Here is a 16,208-nt window from a genome sequence, read left to right on the forward strand (position 1 = left end):
TTTTCATAGTAACATAAAAAGTTTGTATGTGCTAATCAAAAAGCATCATCATAATTTAAAACTATCTTGAGATTTTCTCTTTGCTCATTACTTGTAGAAATGTTACAAGTTTTTCTTGTCAGTTTCCTTTTTTTCCCTACAGAAGATCCAGGCTGGAAATACTGGTTGTATAAGCAACATTCTCCCTGACCCCAATGGAGGTCAATCCCTCTTTTAATTATCTTAAAGTATTAGTGATAGTTCCCTGTTTAGAAACAGCATTTTGATTTACAAAGTGCACTTTGTTGCAGTATCTAGAAAACATATCAATGAAAATAAATCATAGTATAAAAACTTGAATCTTTTAAGTGATATCTCCTGAATAAAAAGGGTATGCATATAATTTTAAAAATTCAACTCTTATGCTAGAATACCTTTATATAAAAATCCAACAATAAAATTATTCATTTATTCTAAAGAAGCTCTTCAAACTATGAAGGATATTTCCTTTTAAGTTAAATGGTCAAAAACATTGCTGAGGTTTATTTACAGTCAAATCAAAAGTTCTTTTCTACTCTTATCACGAAAAAGGTAACTATGTGAGTTGATGGATATATTAATTTGCTTGAATACAGTATTTTACCATGTACACATGCTATCAAAACATTACACTGTACATCTTAAACACACATAATGAAAATTAAAAGGAAATAAATACCCATGTATAAAACCAACAAAAAAGCTCTTTCCCTAAAATTAAGCACCAGAGCCATTCAAGTAACTGAATGGCTTTAATGAGCACATAGCTCATAAGCTAAGTCAACAACATAAAGTGATTAATATTGTTTCATACAATATATGCTTAATCATTAAACCTACTTTTGCAAATATTTCAAAGGGCATACCAAGAATCAATAAAGGGAACATCAATTACATGTTCTACATTAATTTAAAAAGTCACAGTAACACTGAAATCTGTGCACTGATTCCACCCCTCCCTCAATCTTTGCCAATTTACTTATCATAATTAACTCTACAGACACAGTTCCCTCAGAATGAACCGGGCATTGTATTCCTCATCTCTTCAACAAATCATGGGACTGGCTGCCCTAAAAAATGTTAAGAGTGCACAGGTTTCAGGCTCAAAAATTTACATCAATCACTCTTATACCCTAACCTATTTCACTGACAATTGGTCAGCACATAAGACAATTTTTTTTATTAAAGGCAGAGCTACTGAGAGAGGCACAGACAGAGAGAACTTTCATCAAATGGCTACATGGCCAGGGCTGGGTCAGACCAAAGCCAGGAGCCAGAAGCTTCCTTGGCTCTCCCAAGGACTTGCTCCATCTTCTGCTGCCTTCCCAGGCACATTAAGAGGGAGCTGGATAAGAAGTAGAACAGCAGAGTCTCAAACCAACACCCATATGGGATGCTGGTGTAGCAGGTGACGATTTAACCCATTACACCAGTCCCAGAACTTAAGACAATTTACACTGATTGTTAATCAGTAATCTGTAATTAAAAAACAAGCTATAGTCAAAATGGTACAACCACAACATAAGTATCACTTATGCTTATAAAGGGCCAAGATCAAAACTTTAGGTAAAATTAGATCAGGCAGAAACAAAAATATGAAGATGGATACTAATCCAATGTTTAGTACAAGCAACTTTTGGCCCTTTTAAAGAGGGGGAAGAATCCCACCACCAATGCCTTAAATACTGCAGTCTATATTCTTCAGAAATGTTTTCTGTGTGTATGTGCACATTAGTTTTGAAGGGAATTTATTGTGCCCACTAGTTTATAATTTGCTTTCTTTCCCCACATAATTACTTATCACAAGCATCTTTCCATGTCAATATTTATTTGGATTAGACCATTATTTTAAATGGATGATCAGTAACTGATCAAGCAATTTAAGAGGTACAAAAGTTGCATCGATTCCATCCCTCTACCTTAAACCTCCAGTACCCTTTCGAGAAGCAAGTTCTTATATATTCTTCCAGCAATGTTCTAAGAATATACAAGCATGCATGAGTAGTCTTTTTTTTTTTTTTTGACAGGCAGAGTGGACAGTGTGAGAGAGAGACAGAGAGAAAGGTCTTCCTTTTTCCGTTGGTACACCCCCCAATGGCCGCCCGGCACAATGCGCTGATCCAAAGCCAGGAGCCAGGTGCTTCTCCTGGTCTCCCATGCGGGTGCAGGGCCCAAGGACCTGGGCCATCCTCCACTGCACTCCTGGGCCACAGCAGAGACCTGGACTGGAAGAGGAGCAACCGGGACAGAATCCAGTGCCCTGACCAGGACTAGAACCCGGTGTGCCGGCGCCGCAGTCAGAGGATTAGTCTATTGAGCTGCAGTGCCGGCCATGAGTGGTCTTAAAACCACAAATGTTAACATATTCTGTATATAGCTGTATACCTTCATTGCTGGACATTTAGAAAGTTAACAATTTACTATTATGAAAAAGGTTGGAATGAATTTCCTTCTACCTAAACCTGCTTATGTCATATTTGCTTTTAGAACCAATATTAAATGGTCTCAAACACAAGTGTATCCTATCAACATCTCCTATATCCTATCCTGTTTATGACTAGTAATAGTCTTGAGAAGCAGCATGAGGAGCCAGCATTGTGGTGTAATAGGCTAAGCCACTACCTGTGATGCCACCATCCCATATGGGTACAAGTTTGAGACAGGGCTGCTCCACTTCCAATCCAGTTCCCTGCTAATGCGCCTGGGAAAGCATTGGAAGAGGGCCAAAGTACTTGGGCCCCAGCACCCAAATGGGAGACCCAGAAGAAGCTTCGGGCTCCTGGCTTCGGCACAGCCCTGGCTGTTGCAGTCATTTGGGGAGTGAACCAGCAGATGAAAGAGTTCTCTTTCTCTCTCTCTCTCTCCCCTCCCCTCTCCTCTCCTCCCTCCACTCCCCCCAACTCTTTCAAATAAACAAAAATAAATCTTAAAAGAAAGAATGAATGTAGTCATTAATCTACAAGTAAAAGATGAAGACCTTGACAGAAAATAGGCAAATTTACAAGTGGGAAATAAAATGATCAAACATATATAAAATGTTAAACAGCATTAGCAATCACAGAAATAATCATTTTTTACAAAAAGATTTGTTATTTGAAAGGCAAAGTGATAGAAGGGAGAGACAGGGAGGGAGGGAGAACTTCCATCTGCTGGTTCATTTCATTAATAGCTACAACGGCCAGGGCTGGTCCAGGCTGAAGTCAGGAATCTGGAACTCCATCCAGGTCTCCCATGTGGATGGCAGGGACTCAAGTACTTGAGCCATCTTCCACTGCTTTCCAAGGAGCGTTAGCAGGGAGCTAGACAGGAAGCAGCGCAGCCATGACTCAAACTGGCTCTCCAATATGGGATGCTGGCATCACATATGGTGGCTTAACCCGCTGTGCCACAATGTTGGCCCCAGAAATAAACATTTTAAGGCCGGCGCCGTGGCTTAACAGGCTAATCCTCCACATTGCGACGCCGGCACACCGGGTTCTAGTCCCAGTTGGGGCGCCGGATTCTATCCCCATGCCCCTCTTCCAGGCCAGCTCTCTGCTATGGCCCGGGAAGGCAGTGGAGGATGGCCCAAGTCCTTGGGCCCTGCACCCGCATGGGAGACCAGGAGAAGCACCTGGCTCCTGGCTTCGGATCAGCACGATGCGCCGGCCACAGAGGCCATTGGAGGGTGAACCAACGGCAAAAAGGAAGACCTTTCTCTCTGTCTCTCTCTCTCTCACTATCCACTCTGCCTGTCAAAAAATAAATAAATAAATAAATAAACATTTTAAAATATACCATTTTTGGAGCCAGTGCCATGGCTCACTTGGTTAATCCTCTGCCTGCAGTGCCAGCATCCCATATGGGCGCCAGGTTCTAGTCCCAGTTGCTCCTCTTCCAGTCCAGCTCTCTGCTGTGGCCCAGGAGAGCAGTGGAGGATGGCCCAAGTGCTTGGGTCCCTGCACCCGCATGGGAGACCAGGAAGAAGCACCTGGCTCCTGGCTTCAGATAGGCGCAGTGCCAGCCATAGAGGCCATTTGGAGGGTGAACCAATGGAAGGAAGACCTTTTTCTCTCTCACTAACTATCTGTCTACACACACACACACACACACACACCATTTTTATCTTATTTGGTAAAGATCACTGTCACTACTACTAACACCACAAACACAGTGGCAGGGAAGGTATGGGACCACAGACACTCTCAGATGGTACAAAATTTGGGACATGTTTTCTAGAGTGCAATACAAGTATGTTCTCCAAGTCTTAAATACACGATTGCTTCCTGAATTACCAGTCCAGTTCTAATCACATTCTCTAATAAAATGTGCAGGCATCCTTTAAATATATATATATATATGGATGCTCAAGAGTATTATTTACAAAAATGAGAAAACTCAATGTCTGACAAGAGGACAGTACTATGGTAATATGGGACACTAGGCAACCACTAAAAACTCAGGTTGAGTAGGGTGGGTATTGCGAACCAGCAGGTTACCTTATCACTTGGGACCCTGCATCCCACACTGAAATGCCTGGGATCAAATCCCACCTCTGCTTTTGATCCAACTTCCCACTAATGTGCACCCTAGGAAGCAGCAGAGGATAGTTCAAGTACTTGGGCCCCTGCCACCCATCTGGAAGACCAATATGGAGTTCCTGGCTCCTGACTTCAGTGTGGCCCATCTATAGCTGTTGTGGGCATTTGGGGAGTGACCCAGCAGAGGAAAATCAGTCAATCTCTCGCTCTTTCAAATAAATTAACTAAAAAAAAAAAACCTTTCAGGTTATAGAATACTGAAGGATAAGGACATATATTCATATTACATTTAGCAAAAAAAGCTGGTTACAAAATAATATTGTATGATATAAGTCCAATTATTAAAGACAGATATATAATGACAAGTCACAAATAAAAAATCTACTATGGTTATCACTGGGCAGTGGAATTATTTTTTGTGTTTTCCTTAATTTTCTAAATTTTAACCAGCAAATATGTTAGATTTTCATCAAAAGAAATAAGCAGTTGGACTTCTGATTAGTCAGGGAACCCTTGTACAATCCTGCTCCCTAGTCATGGGTGCTATCTGCCATGTAACAATGCTTTCTTCATCTGTGAATGCACTGGCCAGTAAACTACCAATAGCAGGACCTCGCACTGCAAGACCTCACTGACAGAAAATACCTTTTTTTTTTTTTTTACAGGCAGAGTGGAGAGAGAGAGAGAGAGAGAGAGAGAGAGAGAGAGAGAGAGAGAGAAAGGTCTTCCTTTTTGCCGCTGGTTCACCTTCCAATGGCCGCTGCGGCTAGCGCATCTTGCTGATCTGAAGCCAGGAGCCAGGTGCTTCTCCTGGTCTCCCATGCGGGTGCAGGTCCCAAGCACTTGGGCCATCCTCCACTGCCTTCCCAGGCCATAGCAGAGAGCTGGCCTGGAAGAGGGGCAACCGGGATAGAATCCGGCGCCCCAACCGGGACTAGAACCCGGTGTGCTGGCGCCGCAAGGCGGAGGATTAGCCTGTTAAGCCACAGCGCCAGCCAGAAAATACTTTTCATAACTTAGAGAAGGAAGATTATGTTCTTTCGTTCTTTAACAGCTTCTGAGAATTTCTGTCAGCTTGCTACTTCAATAACTGCCTCTGACAAGCTATATGAGAAAGGAGCAACTGTAAATGGATGTTGATACTGTTGATCATCAGGTTAAAAAAAAGAAAGAGAGAGTGAGACATAGGTCAAGACCCAGAAAATAAAAACAGTGGTAAGTCATGATCACGGTGCCTTTCCAGGAATAAAAGTCATTTGGTCCACTGTTTGAGTGGCAGTAAAGCAGCAGTAGAAAGGGCTAAGAAACGCAGGTAAATACCTCACTGCTACTTACTGCCAACTTGAGTTTTAACAAAAAGGACTTTACTGAAAAATATATTTGAATGATGTCTACCTTTGGAGTTCTGGACTGTTCATTCACTACCTTATAAAAACAACCAGGAAATTTGGGGCCTGGTAAAATAAAAGGAATCTTGCCCACCTCTGCCCAAAAACTTGAAAATATGAAAATATTTTTTACAGAAAGGGCAGCCAAGTCAGAAGCAAGTATCCTGAAAATCAAAACCATTATTTTTGCAGACACAAGTAAAAATTTTCCACAGTAATCAATTTTATATGTATTGAACAGAATACTAGAAATCACTCCTTTTCCAGATAAACTAAGGCATGAGAAAGCTAAACGACTTGATTAAGGCCATAGAACTGCTTGGTAGCACAGAACAGCAACTTTGCTCTTGACACTTGTCCAGATAACTTCCTGACAGAGTGTTTAGGATATAGTACTGATGATCAGATGGTTTCACAAGTGCCATACTGAGGCTCTTTGAATGGGTGACTTGGTAAGTACATAACACCTACACCAGACATTTGTCAGGTGAAACATTTCTAGCAAGTGCTAACATAAGTTGTTGTTGTTGTTGTTGTTTAGCTTTTTTAAGACAGAGAGATCTGGCCAGTGCCATGGCTCACTTGGCTAATCCTCCTGCGGCACCAGCACCCCAGATTCTGTCTCGGCTGCTCCTCTTCCAGTCCAGCTCTCTGCTGTGGCTCAGGAGGGCAGTGGAGGGTGGCCCAAGTGCTTGGGCCCTGCAACCGTATGGGAAACCAGGAGGAAGCACCTGGCTCCTGGCTTCGGATCGGCGCAGCACGCCGGCTGTAGCGGCCATTTGGGGGGTAAACCAACAACAGAAGGAAGACCCTTCTCTCTCTCTCTCTCTCTCTCTCTGTCTAACTCTGCCTGTCAAAAAAATAATAATAAATAAAAATTTAAAAAGACCTCTTTCCTCTCTCTGTGTAACTCTTTCAAATAAATAAATAAATCTTCAAAAAAAAAAATGACACAGAGATCTCCCATCTGCTGGTTTATTCCCCAAGTGGCCACAACAGCCAGGGTGGAGCCAGGAGTTTCTTCCGGGTCTCCCACATGAGTGTAAGAGCCCAAGCACTTGGGCCATCTTCCAATACTTTCATAGGCACATCAGCAGGGAGCAGGGGCCGGTGCTCTGGCATCATAGGTTGGGCCTCCGCCTGCAATGCAGGCATCCCAAATGGGAGCTGGTTCAAGTCCCAGCTGCTCCACTTCCAATCCAGTTCCCTCCTGGTGGCCTGGGAAAGTAGTGGAGGATGGGCCCCTACACCCATGTGGGAGACCCAGAGGAAGCTCCTGGCTCCTGGCTCCTAGCTTCGGATCGGCCCTGCTCCAGCCCTTGCAGCCATCTGGGACGTGGACCAGCGGATAGAGGACCTGTCTCTGTCTGTAATTTACTCTTAAATAAATAAATCTTAAAAAAAAAAAAAGTAGATCAGCCGGGACACAAACAGGTACCCATATGGGAAGTAGGCATTGTGAGGGGTCAGATGTGTTAATGGGCAGTCAGGGTGGTCGCAGTGGGAACCTGGGATGTAGAGTGCTTGCTTTCCCTGCAAAAGTTATCCTTAGTAAGGTCAGAAGTACCTGCCTGCCCACTCCTTGGGAGCTTCCAATTTTATGAGAATAGCAAGGGAGTGCTGACCCTACCCTTCTGAGCTCCCAGTTTTTGTGAAAACAAATTAAGTATCCCACCCTTGTGATGGTTCTTGTTTTATCATGAGCAAGCCAGACGGAATAAAGGATTGCAAAAACGGTTTTGTCCCCACCTTGGAACTGAATGTCAATCTGACTGTCAAGTTTTGTGTGTGTGTGTGTGTGTGTGTGTGTGTTTTTTTTTTTTTTCTCAAAATTGTGCTTAAATACTGCCACAGACCACTTTGGTTTTTTTTTCCTCTCTTGGAAGCCTCCCTCCATGCCGCTCTGGCTGGAGGTCTTTGACTCTAATAAATCTTGCTTTTAATTCTGTTTGTCTGGAAATTCTTCTTCCATATGAGACAAAGAACTGACGTAAAAATATTTTTCTCCACCATTATTTTCCCATAACAGTGTCACAGGCGGCTTTACCCACCACAACACAACACATGCCCCACTGGTTCTTATTAAGAACTTACATCTTTTCTTTCTGTTCAGTAAAAATATTTAGTGCTATCTGAAAGTCATTCTGCTGTCTATACTCAATCATTTAGATTTGTCTCAGTCCAGGCTGAATTCTCAAAATGACACAAAGTAGGAGTAGGCGTTTGCCAGAGGGTAGATGCCTCTTGGGATGCTCCCGTGCCATATCAGAATGCCTGAATTTGAGTCTCAGCTCCCAATTCCAGATTGCTGCTAACATGTACTCTGAAAGGCAGCTGATGATGGCCCAAGTACTTGGGTCCCTGCCACCAAAGTGAGAGACCGAGTTCTCTGCTCTTGGCTTTGGCCTGGCCCAGCCCAACACAGCCTAGGCTGTTACAAGCATTTTCAGAGTGACCCAGAAGATGGGAGATCTATCTCAGTCTCTGTCTACCTTTCAAAAACAAAATATAAAAAAACAAGTTTCCAATCCTATTTATTTTAATGTAAGGTAACATTAAGCATAGGCTTGTGTGTTCTACAACCCAACCTCTTTTCTTTCACCATGTTACCTTTGATAATAATTAAAATATGTAACATGCTTCATAATTTAGAATGTTTTTATATGTGCTATCTAGCTTAACCTACAAAACAGATCACAGCTTTCATTTGAAATATGGGGAAACCATGGTTCTGATGGGTTGCTATTCCTCAAATTTCCAGGCCAGTAAATGACATTCAAAAATCAAGCCCAGTGACTATGACTGATAGATGTCTAAGGAAATTATTATAAAGATTATGGGCATAAGGGGTAGTCTGATGTTAGGTTTTCTACCCTTTCAAAGCTTAAAAATGAGCTGGAGCCACAGAAAGATAAATCACACAGCAATATGCTGACAGGCTTGTGTTTTGAGGTCAACAAAATGATTACAGAACTAACTATAAAGGTTCAAACCACACACAAGTATTTATAGATACCAAGGAATGCACAGTGGGAGCAGCTTTGCCTAGCATAAGAAATCAGCCTTGGGGCTGGTGTTATGGCCTAGCAGGTTAAGCCTCCTCTTGCAATCCTGGCATCTCATATGGGTGCCAGTTCATGTTCAGGCTGCTCTACTTCCCATCCAGCTCCCTGCTAATGGCCTTGGAAAAACAGCAGAAAATGGCCCAGGTGTTCGGGCCCCTGCTATCCTCATAGAAGATCTGGAAGAAGCTTCTAGCTCCTGGCTTCCACCTGGCCCAGCACTGGCCTTTGTGGCCATCTGGAGAGTGAACCAGAGGATGGAAGATCTCTGTTTCTCTGATTTTCAAATACATAAATAAATTTAAAAAAATCAGCCTTAAGGCCAGCATTGTGGTGTAGCCTGTGTGTGACACCACCTGTGACACCAGCATCTGCCATTCGTGTCCAGGCTGCTTCATTTCCGATCCAGCTCCCTGCTAACACACCTGGGAAAGCAGCAGAAGATGGCCCAAGTGCTTGGGCACCTGAAGTCACATAGAAGACCAGGGAGATGATCCAGTCTCCTGGCTTACATCTGGTCTAGCTCCTGCCATTGCAGTCATTTGGGGAGTTAACCAACAGATGGAAGATCATACACATGCTCGCTCGCTCGCTGTCTTTCTGTAACTCTGCTTTTCAAATAAATCTTTAAAAAAATAGAAAGAAATCAGCCTTAACTCATCATTCAACTTCTGACCATCTCAGTTCAAGCTTTTCCCAGTATGTACGGGTAAAACTCTTATCATGATCCATGCCCTTGAAAATACATTATCAAAATAGATCATGGCAAGGTGAACCACATATATCCTTTTTTTAAAGATGTATTTTATTTTTAAAGATTTATTTATTTATTTGAAAGTCAGAGTTACACAGAGAGAGGAGAGGCAGAGAGAGAGAAAGAGAGAGGTCTTCTATCCACTGGTTCACTCCCCAGTTGGCCGCAACGGTTGGAGCTGCGCTGATCCGAAGCCAGGAGCCGGGAGATTCTTTCAGGTCTCCAGCACAGGTGCAGGGGCCCAATGACTTGGGCCATCTTCTACTGCTTTTCCAGGCCATAGCAGAGAGCTGGATTGGTAGTGGAACAGCCAGGACTTGAACTGGCACCCATATGGGATGCTAGCAGTGCAGGCGGCAGCTTTACCTGTTATGCCACAGCGCCGGCCCCCACATATATCCTTAACAAAGACTGCAAGACTGCATACCAAACCATACCAAAATCAAATCCCAGAAAGGATCAAATAGCAGAGCCACAATGCTATCACACTTAAAAAATCACAAAAGTTTAGTCCAAGTGCTATAAAATGGATACAAATACACTTTTATCATACAAGGGACAATCTGCCATTAGCTTTACCAGAGCAGATAAAACACATAACTTATATGTTTGACATCAAATTCTCAAGTTATATACAATAACCAACAATTGCTTTGTTTAATTTCTCAGAATACAGACTTTTCTTTTGGATTATTCAGAAAACTTTGGGAGTTTTATTGTTTTCCTTTTGATCCAATTAATTTCTTTTTACAAGCAGAGGCATTCAGTCCATAGTTTTTTACCAGGCACCTACTTACTGTATTCCAGCTACTATCCATACATTAATCTTTGATTCTACCTCTGCAATTTAATAGCCCATTTGAATCCTGGGCAAGCCCTTCCAGGCTCTCATTAATTCTCTCTCCTTTGCCTAAAATAATCCCAGAATCTCAAACTCAGATGCCCAGTTTCTCCCTCTTTTAATATATTCTGTACCTACCCTACAAAACAGAACTAAACAAGAGTAGCTTTTGACATAGTAATGAACTACATCACTTGCACCTCCAACAAATTAAAATTCAAGTACTTAGCAGGGGAAATTAAAAAAAAAATGAACACCTACACCACAAAGTATTATGGTTTGTATTTCCACCTTGCTCTAAATTTCACGTCCCTTTCAGATACTTACTCCTAACAGACTTGGAGATGTTATATGAGATTTTTTTCTTCATAAAATCTGAGGTCATCAGTTTTAAAAAAAACATTGTAATAGATTTTAAATCTTTGGAATCAACTAGGTTTAAGCCTGGGAATTTAAGATGAAGAAACTGGGGCATAGAATATACAAGACAAATAAAAACTGTATTTTGAAGAACCATTCATGACATAGGAAATGTTCACTACAGAGAATATGATCTTACTTCTTTATTCTGAATTTCATAAATTTTCTTAAACATATCATTTATAAATTAAATATTCAAGATTCTTTTAATGTTTTCAATAGAATAAGCACATCAAAGAAGTTGTGAAAAAGAAAATACTGAGGTACCGAGAGTCATAATCCCACAACTAAATGAAACAAAGTCAAAAACCCAGGTGTTGGGGCTGGCATGTGGCATAGCAGGTAAAGCCAACGCCTGCAGTGCCAGCATCACATATGGGCACTGGTTCAAGTCCTGGCTAGTCCACTTCCAATCCAGGTCTCTGCTGTGGCCTAGGAAAGCAGAAGATGGCCCAAGTTCTTGGGCCTCTGCACCTGTGTGGGAGACCCAAAAGATGCTCCTGGCTCCCAGCTTTGGATCAGCCCAGCTCCGGCCATTGAGGCCATTTAGGGAGTGAACCCGCAGATGGAAGACCTCTCTCTCTCTTTCTCTCTCTCTCTCTCTTTCTCTCTCTGGCTCTCTCTAACTCTGCCTTTCATATAATAAATTAATCAATCTTTAAAAAAAACACAGACCAACAAACAAAAACCACAGGTGTCACGGCATCCAATACAGGGCTTTTCCACTATACCACATGACATCTACAGCACCAAAATGGTATTATTAAATTCAACATGAATTTCTTTGTAATTCATCACTACTGTTTTTGTATCCTCAAACCCACTCACACAATGACCTTAAACAGTGCTAACAGATTTCATTTTATAATACTATTACCAGATTACATCACAGACATACAACTTGAGAACTGACAGCTCATGATAATCTCCTTGCCTCAAAAGAACAAGGGCATGTATTTTGCCAAATTCATATTTGGAATCCTACCACATAGTGTGGTATCTAGCATACAGGTGCTCAATAAATGTTTATTTTATAAAACATAGCTCTTTTTCCCCTGCCAGCACTAGCTACCAAACTTAAGTAGCAGAACAAACTGAAACAGTAAAATCTTATTATTTTGCATTTGGGGTATCTAAGTATTTACAGTATATAAACTTGGGATTTACTAAACAAATTTGATTTACAGTGAAATGTAAGAATGCTTATGTTACTTAAAACATTTCAATCACTACACAAATTAGCTGGTACATTCATTACAATAATTCTCATCTATTGAAATGGGCATAAACTTTAGTCAGCACTACTTTGTTAACCTACTCAGAATCATGGAATGCACTAGAAAGCAATAAAATTACAGGTGTGGTACAAGGGGCACTGAAGTACAACTCAGACCCGGGTTTAGGCTCTGCTAATAATCATTTACATAATGTTGGGCAATTCCCATTTCTTCTTTAAGTCTTGACTGACCTATGTGTAAAAACAGGGTGGCTAAACTAATCAGTGGGATCTTTCCAGTCTTAACCTTTTTTTTAAAGATTATCCACAAAGATTCTATAATTCAGACTTTTTTCACTGTGTCAAATTTGATACTATGAATGTTACAGTTTGCTACATTATTACACAATCAAGAAGCTTAGCACATTTCCAAAAAAATAGAGACTAGAAACTTTTTTTTATTATCTTGTACTAAGAGGGCACAACAGTAAAAATCAAAAGAGAAACATAATATCCAATAATTATGCTTGCTTTGTCAGCTGAGCTGCCATGAACCACACTGACTTTGATACAAATTACTGATTTATAAATACAAATATGTGCACAAATATATGCACTATATGCACATGTCATTGGCATATATTTATGTTGACATATATGTGCAAATTTTAAAACTGTTTTTAATGACAAAATCAGTATTTGTTTATGATAAAAATCAAGTAGTACACCAGACCACATGTAAAGTACTAAGTCTCCACAACTTTTCTCTGTAAGTAACCACTGGTACTATTTTTCTTGTGTATCCTTCCAGAAATTACCAGAGCAAATAAAAATATATCCATGTACATGCATGTGTGTCTCAATCTTTTTAACCTAAACTGTTGCCACTTCTTGAATGATGTGGGGGGAGGGGGGGAGGAAGGGGGGAAATCCCAAGCCCCAGCTTGGTAATCATGTGAAATACATCGAAAGTGGTAGCACAATCACTGGCACAAAGCCATATGCTCTTCAGAGATGTACGCTGAGTTGAATTTATTTAATTTTCGTGCTTGGAGGCTATCTGGGGCAACTACACAGAAAGAATGATGGGCAAAGAGCCAGACAACTTGGGTTCTACCCTAACTAGTTGGGTAGCCTGAGGCAAGCCAAGAGATCTTCCCAAGCCTTGGTTTCTGCTTTGTAAAATAACACGGCTGGGCTAAAATCCCTTCCAACTTTAAAATGTTTTAATTCTAAGATGGCCGTCCGTAACAGTGTTCTCTTGAACTGGCTGTAACAAATGTTACTACGGAAAAAAGAGAGGAAACAGTATAGCAACCTCCAGCTTTACAAGAGTACGTGTCTGAGTCAAGGCACACTTGTGACAGAACTAGTGACAATACACTTGAAGGCAAAGTAGTAGATACTTAAAATCTGATAGGTTTATACAGATCGTTGATTGATGTTTTCCTTTCTTTGCTTAATTTCAGCAATGATTACACCCCCACCCCCCAAAACAATTTAAGTGTATTAGGGAGTTAAAATAATGAAACTGAAAGCCAAAATGACATTTTGCTTTGCAGAATAGGTGACTAGGGTAGCAAAGGTTGGAAAGAATTAGCAGCTAATTTCCTCTTCCGGAAGCTCTTTGGCCCAAGTTCTGCTTCACACGCCCACTCCAGACTCACTCCACCCTGCTCTATACAAGCCCAGGGCATCAAACTGGGGAGGAGGGGTTCCCTTTGATCATAGAAACAAAAAAGTTCTTTGCCTTGATTTACCTTAGCTGTCACGGGATTTACAGACGCAGCCCGGCGGGCCTGAAGCCACCTACCCACCTACTCCTTGCTGTGGTCTCAAGAACCTGGGCCAGGAGCTCCAGCCCGGCCATCCCCGCAGGGCGGGCGCGGCCTTGCTGCCCTCCCCAGCAGTGCCTGGCCCGCGGGGTGGGGAGGAGGGGAGGGGAAGGGGGGAGGAGGAGGGGAAAGCTCGCACGAGCTGTACCCACCGCGCCAGGAGAGCCGGTCCCAACTAGCAGCGGTGAACGGCTTGGTCCCGAGGGGAGGGTCTCGGAGCAGGGGCGGCCAGAGCCCCAAGCTGGAAATGCCAACTCCGCTCTGCGGCCAGGCCCCTGCCTAGGAGAAGGAAACGGAAGTCCCTTCGTCTCCCTTACTCTCCTCCAGCAGCCGGCCCATCCCCCTGAGGGACCCCGGGTCGGGAAGCCCGAAGTGGGTCCACGTCAGGCCTCAAAGAGACACCAGGAGCGGCTTGTCCGTCTCCCGGCCCAGGCCCGGCACTGGGCCCCGGCAATCTCCTTCCCACCCCCGCCGGGAGGTCAGCCTCCCGCCCTACAAAGCTCCTCCTTCTTTTCCCCCTCCGCCATTTTCGAACTTACCCCTCAGCCGGGCTTCCCTTGATTAGCGCCGCGCCCGCTCGGGGCGTCGCCAACGTCCCGCCACTTCCCGGAGCCGGAAGGGGGCAGCCAGAAAAAGCGAAGCCCTCTTCCCACCCCACCCCCCCCCAACCACCCCCCCCCCCGCCCGCCCCAGCTGGAAACTAGAACCCGGCCCAGCGGGAGCGCATGCGTATTGGGCACCTCGTTGTCCCCGCCCCTAGCTGAGCGTTTCTTCTGCAATCCTCCAGGATGCCTTTTTCCCACGGTTTTTACCTGCTGAGCTGCAAGGGTGAGGAGTGGGGGAATAGAGGTAAAAGATGGAAAAAGAGGAGGGAGAAGGCAGCAACATGTTGAGTTCTTACTGTGGACCAGGCACTGTTCTAGGCATATGACGTGTTCTTTGTACAGAGGAAACTGAGGCGGAAAGAAGATAACATCCCCCTGTCACGCGGCTAATAAACGAGGCAGTAGAGGTTAGAATGAGATCTATTTTCAAGGAGGGAAAGGAATGACAAGAAAGGGGAATGGTTAGGATTGGAAGGTGAAGGGAAGATAGAAGAGAAAAAAAGATGGAGAGGAAACAAAGGTGTATGCATAAGATGCTGATCATACCCCGGGTTTATTTCAGATATACTATAGGATTGTCAGAGCAATGTAGGAATTTCTGTTTCAGGAACTTGGGCTCTTTCAGGCTAGTGCAGTAGGATGATGGCTTCTGGATGTTTCATTTCGAGGAAAAGATTTATGTTAACTAATACCTGTGTTATCAAGGGATCAAGTGATGCTGGTTTTTTTTGTTTTTGGTTTTGGTTTTTGGGTTTTGGGTTTTTTTGCACAGGTAGAGTTAGTGAGAGAGAGAGAGAGAGACAGAGAGAAAGGTCTTCCTTCCATTGCTTCATCCCCCAAATGGCCGCTACGGCCGGTGCTACGCCAATCCGAAGCCAGGAGCCAGGTGCTTCCTCCTGGTCTCCCATGCGGGTCCAGGGCCCAAGCACCTGGGCCATCCTCCACTGCCTTCCCGGGCCACAGCAGAGAGCTGGACTGGAAGAGGAGCAACTGGGACAGAATCCGGCGCCCCAACCAGGACTAGAACCCGGGGTGCCAGCGCCGCAGGTGGAGGATTAACCAAGTGAGCCAGGGCGCTGGCCAATGCTGCCTTCTGTGACAATATAAATTGATAAATTGGAAGGGAGATAGGAAAGAATTTTCTTTTTGGTAATTAAGCTTTTGCCTAATGTTATCCCTTGTAATTTCCTTCCCTCCCTCCATTCCTCTACCTCTCTCCCCCTCCCCTCCTCCTCCCCTCTTTCTTTCTCTGTTAAAGCTCTGGGAATTTCACATCTGATTTATTGCAATAGTAGTCATTGCAATATTTATCTCAAGGGTCATCTCTTCTTCCTCTGAGTTCTCTGCACTTGAATTTTTCCATATAGCATCATTTTATTATTGTAGTAAAATGTACATGACAAAGTTTACCATTTTAACCATTTTTAAAGTGTGTAGCTCATGAGTGGCATTAAGTACATTCACATTGTTCTACAACCATCATCACCACCCATATCCAGAATTTTTCATCTTAGCCCTTCAATCTGTGCCTCTGTTAGAGAGCATAGAC

At 43.1% G+C, this 16,208-nt stretch overlaps 1 protein-coding gene across 7 annotated transcripts in view; it reads right to left on the reverse strand.

Moving 5' to 3' along the window:
• XIAP (X-linked inhibitor of apoptosis) overlaps positions 1–14,691 on the reverse strand; it is a 106,728-nt gene extending 92,037 nt beyond the window's left edge. For 2 of the 7 annotated variants that reach the window (XM_062183338.1, XM_062183333.1), the window contains exons 1-2: positions 14,594–14,691; positions 14,207–14,333 (exon numbers count right to left, since the gene is read on the reverse strand). The gene's annotated coding sequence lies outside the window, so the exon portion shown is untranslated. Of the gene's footprint in view, positions 1–13,979; positions 14,145–14,206; positions 14,521–14,593 lie in introns of those variants that run through there. The other 5 variants (XM_062183336.1, XM_062183332.1, XM_062183334.1 and 2 more) reach the window with 4 other exon arrangements.
• Between the last annotated feature and the right edge of the window lie 1,517 nt (positions 14,692–16,208).

The sequence above is a fragment of the Lepus europaeus genome, chromosome X, assembly GCF_033115175.1.
Source record: "Lepus europaeus isolate LE1 chromosome X, mLepTim1.pri, whole genome shotgun sequence".
In the NCBI taxonomy this organism is placed as follows: Eukaryota; Metazoa; Chordata; class Mammalia; order Lagomorpha; family Leporidae; genus Lepus; species Lepus europaeus.